The sequence below is a fragment of the Candoia aspera genome, chromosome 1 (genome assembly GCF_035149785.1).
Source record: "Candoia aspera isolate rCanAsp1 chromosome 1, rCanAsp1.hap2, whole genome shotgun sequence".
Lineage (NCBI taxonomy): Eukaryota > Metazoa > Chordata > Lepidosauria > Squamata > Boidae > Candoia > Candoia aspera.
In genome coordinates, this window is record NC_086153.1 from 183,082,157 (window position 1) to 183,089,487 (window position 7,331).

The following is a 7,331-nucleotide window of genomic DNA, read 5'->3' on the forward strand; positions in this document are numbered from 1 at the left end:
GAAAACAACCATTTGGGTGGTGAAAGACTATTTTTCTAAACAAGCACACTTCATCCCCTGCTCATCAGTCCCGTCTGCCCAGCAGCTGGCTAAACTTTTCCTTGTACACGTGTACAGGTTACACGGATGTCCCGTATGCGTGGTGACCAACAGGGGCACACAATTCACCTCGAAATTCTGGCGGGCTTTCCTAAAACTGATTGGGACCCAACAAGCCCTATCCACAGCCTGGCATCCCCAGACGGACGGAGCCACAGAGATCCTCAATGCCACCCTAGAACAATTCATATGCTCATATACCAATTACCACCAAGACGGCTGGGTCGACCTGCTTCCGTTTGCAGAAGTCACATACAATAACGCCGTTCACACGAGTACAGGGAAAACCCCGTTCGAAGTAGTCTCCAGGCGCGAGTTCGTACCCATACCGGAGCTACTGCAACCCCCGGGACCCCAAGTGGGTGCTAGTGACTGGGGACGGAAGATAGCAGAATCATGGCCAATAATCACGGCAGTGCTGAAGGAAGCACAGTCTACCTACAAAGAACAGGCCGACAAGCACCGGCGCCAGCAACCGACATTCCAGGCAGGGGATATGGTCTACCTATCCACCAAATTCATGAAATCACCTCAACCCTCGAAGAAACTGGGGCCTAAGTATATCGGGCCACTTCGAGTAACACAGATAGTGAACCCGGTGGCAGTACGCCTGGACCTGCCATACAATCTAAGGAGACTCCACCCGCTATTCCACAGCAGCCTCCTGAAACCAGCAACCACCTCCCGATGGCACCCAAGCACGCCTCTGCCCTCCCCAGTGATGATCGACGGCCAACAACATTTCGAAGTCAAAGAAATACTCGATTTCCGCCGTCAATGGGGCACACTATACTATTTAGTGAAATGGAAACACTTCCCCCACCCAGAATGGGTGGCGGCTCAACACGTCAAGGCACCGGACCTGACCCGAGCATTCCACACGACGTACCCCAACAAACCAAAGGGGCGCCCAGCCGAACCGGCCCCTAGGACACACTTCCCCCCTCGGGCCTCCCCCCCACCCACGTCGCCCCCAGGGGAAGGGACCCCCCAAGCCTGCGACTTGAGTAGACCTCCTCCCCCCTGGGACTCACCCTCCCCCCACCCTCTCTGGGCCCACTGGGGGGGGAAGATTGGTCATAGGTGCATCCCCAGGGGGCAAATGGCCAGGATGCACACATGACAACACGATGAACATCAAACTAAACAATCAACAAAACAAAAAGATAAGGATCCTACCTGGAGCTGAAACAGCACCCGACCAGCCACGCCTCCTCTCACGACGAACTGAGCAAGAACAAGCAGGGTGTGGTCGAGGCATGCGCACTCGGAACACACCCAAAAGATGGAAACGAGGTAGAGGGCGGAGCAAGGGGAGGGGTAAAAGCACTCCGGCGGGAAATACAAAAAAAAAAACAAAAAAACCAAACCTTTTGACAGCTCTCCTGGACAAAACCGGAATGCCGGGGGGGGGGGCTACCATTCGAAAGGGGGGCAGTATGTCATGAGCACCGTTGAGCTGAATGCATCAGCACAACGGCACACATGACAATACCACGGAAACAAGAGTAAGGGATTAAAAGATAAGCAAAGCGATGCACAACAACAGACACAGACCCCGAGGAAAAGGGAACGACCCTGGCCGAAAAAACCAGTCAAGAGAACACAAAGGGGGAAGAAAGAGCGACAAAGACAGGGCGGATCACGAGGCACACCTGAAGCTGTCAGCAGGAACGTAAAGGATATCGCCCAGCTGACAGCAATCACCGGCCGGAGGAAGAGAACGATTATGAGCGAAGCCCAGGGCACCAGCAGGGGCCCCGCGACCCCTCACCTACCGGCAACGAAGCATACAGGACTTGGGGGGATGACACAACCCAAGGTGGGGGGGGCACTGACCGGCGCGGGCTATTTAAACCCCGCACCGGCGCGCTCCCTTCACTCTCAGCTTTTTCTAGCTATGCACTATGCTGAAATAAACCAGAACCTGATCTTCCCTGAATTAGTGTCTGTGTTTTACTCAGTAGTAGGCAGCGCATGACACATGTATATCTTCAGAGCAGATCTGGGGAGACTCAGGGGTCCAAATGAGTTCAACAGCTTTCTTCAACCTTAGACATGTCTGTGGTTTTGACTATGACTCCTTCCAGCACCAGCACATGCAGCCAGCAGTCAAAGATGATGGAAGTTGTAGGCCAACACATTGAGGAAGGCTATGTTATAGAAAATGGGTTTCCTGTCCTCTGGGTTAGGGATAGGTTGTCTTTAGATATGGGTCACTCTTAATGTTTGTGCTGTGGCCAAGGGCTACCAGGCATGAAGTGGTGGCACATGGTGGTCAGACCATCTCTCTCTCTCTCACATACACACGGGGGCAGGAGTGAGATTTTCCTCCCCCTGCCTCAGCTTTGGCAGCAATTTATTTGTTTTCTTTGAACAATTATGTTCAGCCTCTTTTAGGGCTTGTACTTTTGTTTTCATATGATCCCTGGTTAAAACAGCAAGGAATCTCTCCAGCTGTTTTGAGCAATTGCATCTGATTGAGGCTCAAGGGGCTGCTGAACACAGGTTGAAGGCACAGTTGCCCTTAGTGCTCTGGGGCTGTCTAGCCCTTACTATAGGTGAAGACAGTTTTGTGTTGGGTTCTCCCTACTTCTAAAGAACCAATGAGAACTAATAAGTTAAAGCCCCTAATCTGTAATCCACAGACTGAAACTCCCATATTACTTAGCCAACATGGAGAATTCCTTGTTGGGAATTCTGTGACTTGCAAATCCAATGCATCTGGAAGGCAAAAGGTTGAAAAAGGCTGATAAAAAACCCCATAGCTACAATGTGTCGAGTATTCTATTTTAGCACAATCATTCCAATCCATAAACATAAGTCTGTGCTTTACATATGACACAAAGTATGATAGCTGAGTCACGTGAATGGAGATAAGATTAAGCTGGAGAACTGTGCCAGCAGTTAGGCAGTGGCAAATCAAGTAATTCTGAGGCTGCTTCTTTTGGATCTTCAATTTTTTGCTGACTAGAAGATTTCTGAATCACATTTTGGGTTGCACAAGAGAGTTTGGCAAATAGTAACAATAATACAAAGTATTTTGGTCTAATTGTTAACCGCAAGAAAGAGGACAACGCTATGGTATGGATATTTTACATGAAATGTATGTTAAATATTGACGGAGTTGGCTGAGATGACACAACTGACAGCTTTGATTAGAGAAAAGACATCATTGACTAATTTTATGGTGAATTGGAAGCCCCTTTTGGACTTTTTGCATGAAAGAGAAAAGAATGAAATTATGATATACGGATTTGGTGATTAATAATATTAGTTGACAGCAGAAAAAAATGGATGTTATATTGTAAACTTAGAATAAGAGTTTAATGTAAGTTTTACTTCTATCTGTTGTAAAAGGAGTCGGGAGTTATTCCTTTTTCTATTTCTGTTTTCTTCTTTTTCTGCACTTCTGTTCTCTTTCTCTTTATTAGTTTCTATTAGATTTTATCTGTTTTAAAATTTAATAAAGTTATTATATTAAAAAAATCAGACATTGAATCCCTCCCCTTCCCTCCCCTCCCCTCCCTTTCCCACTGCAATAGAATTTGGGCTGTGTTGTACACAAGTAATTAATAACAGCAGAAGAGGCCTGCTAGTCAAAACCAATGGCTTTATGTTACCAATATGACCAAGCAGATAGCATTAGCTCAGTGAATGAGAGAGTACTCTCTCACCTATGTGGCTGAGATACTGATATTCAGATGTATGACTGCCTTTGTTACTAATAGGTTGGGGTGGCATAAGACTGCCACCTGTAGCAGGATGAGGACTCACCATGGACATATTGTGGTTTACTGCTTGGAGTAACTGCTTCATTCTCTGAAAGGGGCATGACTAATAGCTACTGTAAACTATACCCTCCCTGGATTTCTTTATTGTACATTAAGCTTGCCCTCTATGAACAATGGCTCAACAACTCACCGCATAATGCTGAATTATTATGTTGTGTAATACAAATTCTGGTACTACAAGAGATGGGAATAAGCTTCTCAATTCATTTCTTCCTTGTGAAAAATGTATACGTCACTACCATGTTCTTTTTTGCTTGTACTATTTTTAAAACATTCAGGGAAGCAATTCTGTTATTATTGACCTTATTTTTGAGAAAACAAAATTTCCAACATGTCCCAGGCTTTCCCAGAATATAATTTAGATTTATCACTGCTCTAGACTAGATCTTTGAATGGAAGAAAAGGCTCTTCTACATGGACTCTGCACAACTGCCTAAGTATCTTCTCACTTGTGTGATTTTACAACATTGTGTTGAGCCTACTTTTGGTTCAGTGTATCTAGGGTCATACAGAAGACAATCTTACTCTCTACAACCCTGAAGCTGCAAAGCTTTTGGGCGTAGCCATTTTCCTATGATCAGGCTCTTGCTCCAGCCAGCTTCTTCCCCCTCCCTTCTCCACGTACTAGGTCTTTAAAATGAAAAAGAAGCATACTGACTTGGTGGCTTTGTATCTCCCCTTACAGGGGTATCTGCAGCAACAGTCACTGGCTTCAAAATGGCAGGTATGACGAGGAAATTGAAGCCCTGCTCCTGCCACTGCATAACTGGCCATCATTTGCATCATGTGACCATTGCTGCAGACATCTCTGTCCCCTTACAGGAACTGCTTTTGGGGGAAAAGAAATAATGGGGCAAGGCACAGAACATGCAAGCTAAAGATGTGGCTGCAGGTGTGATTCAGCTGCATGTGGCTGAATCACACCTGATTCAATGCTGTGCTTTGTGTTCTCTTATACTTGGAAGGAAGAACTCTTGGTTGTTCTCAGAGTCCTGAGACCTGCAGCAGTTGAGAGGATCACAAGTTGAGAGGATCAAATCCTTTCCGAAAGGTGGGGAGTGAAACAGTGGCAGTGTCAAAGTGTCAAAGTATCAAAGGAAGTGTCAGCGTCAAAGTGTCAAAGACAGACAGACATTTGACCAATGCAAAAGTTATTTCTTTCATCATTTGTATCTTCTGCCAAAATTGTGCCTCAGTAGTGACCTCTGTGCCTTGTACGTTGGTTCAGGTAAGGTGAGTGCAGGGCACTCTGTGCTATAAACCCACACTGATTGCCTTTTTTAGTATAACAGCTGAGCAAACATTGTAGGCATGGGTATTTGCCCACAGCCCAATTTCTGTTTTTCAACTGAAAAACGACAACATAATTTTGTATGGATGCCAATGGCTGATTTACTTAGTTCCTAGAAATATGGCAAGGCTTTTTTTTAATATTAAGTGTTCACAAAAACAATTTCTTTACAACTCTTGAAGATCAGTTAGTGTAAACCCACAGCAGTTTATTAAGTTCACTGAGCAAAACGTTAACATACTCAAAAAGCAGCTGGAGAGAAAAAATATTTATAGACAGGGTATAAAAATCAGAAACAAATAATGGAATGTCAAATTTCCCTTTGAAACTATGAAAGGCAGAAATGATTGAGATCTGTCTCCAGTATGCCTTATGTAGCATCGCTAGGAGTCTGCAAAGGACAATGAGTGTGAGAAAGATCTGGGTGGGGTAGCCAAAATGGGAAGGAAATGGAGAGGCAAGAGAATTGGGTAGAGTATCCTGAGATGGCATCTGGCTGTTATGAACTAGGGCTTGCCACAGTGGCACTTCTCTAGGGGGCTTTTCATTATATGTTATTAAACAGATTTATATGTTTCAGAAGTTCAGATCTTTCCATAGTCTGCACTCATCCCAATCCACTCTATAGGAAATACAATCATAAATGCATGATTTGCCACATGCTCTGGTCTGCTGACAAAGTGAGGTAGTCTATAAAATGCCTAAGGGCCAGAACAAGAATGTCCATTTCTAGTGGTAGCTGCAAAACTGTGTTGCAGCAAATCCCATTTAACATATCCAGAAATAAACGTGTCAAGACTGATTGCCAGCTTTGTTATTAGTAGATTTTTTCTGTATCTTATCAGTTTGTTAACTAAGTTTGCTTAATTATATTGGGATTGTTGTAGGTAGCTGTCAGTGTCTTGGAATTAAAGTCTCATTTCCTTTGGAAAAACATGCTAGCCAAGTAACTGGGATTATGAAAGCTCACATCCAAGACACCTGAATTTCTCAGCCCCAAGTTGCAAAAGGCAATACTGACAAAAAGACTTGGGGGAACAAAAATGTAGGATCCACACACTACTAAATTTTGAGGTGAGGTGGTGAATGATCTGTACAGTTTTCCTAGACTTCACTATCATTTCAGCGAAGACATTTGACTGTTTCTCATTTAAAAGTGAGGTCATGTCTCTGAGATATGGTTATGTACTTCATTAGAGATATTTGGAGGTGGACTACTTTGTGCCCTTTGTTATGTACTTTTCTTCTTGCAAAATGCAGCAAAGGAAAAAATTAACTAGAAAGAAATATTGACTTATGGTAGAACAGGTTGAAGTATTTGGATAAGCATTATCATACAGCATGCACTTTGTCCTCCTTTGGTGGCCTTTCAATAAACACAGCGGTTTCTTACTCTTATTGAAGCTCTTTTCAGGCATCTTTAGAGGCAAGTGAGCCCTACAGACAAGGAGGATGTATTAAGGCCATCACACTAACTCTATCTCCCATATTCATCAGCCTCATACATGGGGCAATGTCTGCAGTAGACTCTCCATGATTTCAAATCCTACTTTTGACCTAGGAGGTAAGAAAACCTACAATCCATAACTTGGGTGTGAATATCAAAGATTCATGAGGTCTCACATGAGATTTCGGTGTTTCAGATATAAGCTCTTGAGAGATGTGTTGATTCCACAAATTTTCAGGCACGATTTTGCAGAAGGGAGAAGCAAAGCTGTCCAAGCACCATGCCATCATGATGCTAGCTGTTGTCATTTGATCTAAAGCTACAAATTTAAGAGGGCAAGACCATGTGTCCTCTTTGGCCAATACATATTATTGCTTCCTTGCTGAGGCCGGCCAAACTCATGTTGTCTTTTCTGCTGGACAAACTCTATTTTCAGAGGTCAGAGACCTACCAGTTTAAGATAGAAAGGTGGGATATAAATCCTACAAATAAAATAGATAGTAGTGTTTTCTTATTCTTTACCTTGAAACACACTTTGATGGGCAATTTCAGTTGACATGCTATAAAAACAGGCCAATCATGTCTCCCAAAACGTATGTTTCCAGATTATATGTTTCTTCTCCACACATTAGTTATCATTGGAGAAACACTGGGTGAACATACTACAATCCCTCTTAATAAGGCAAAACATTAGCCATTC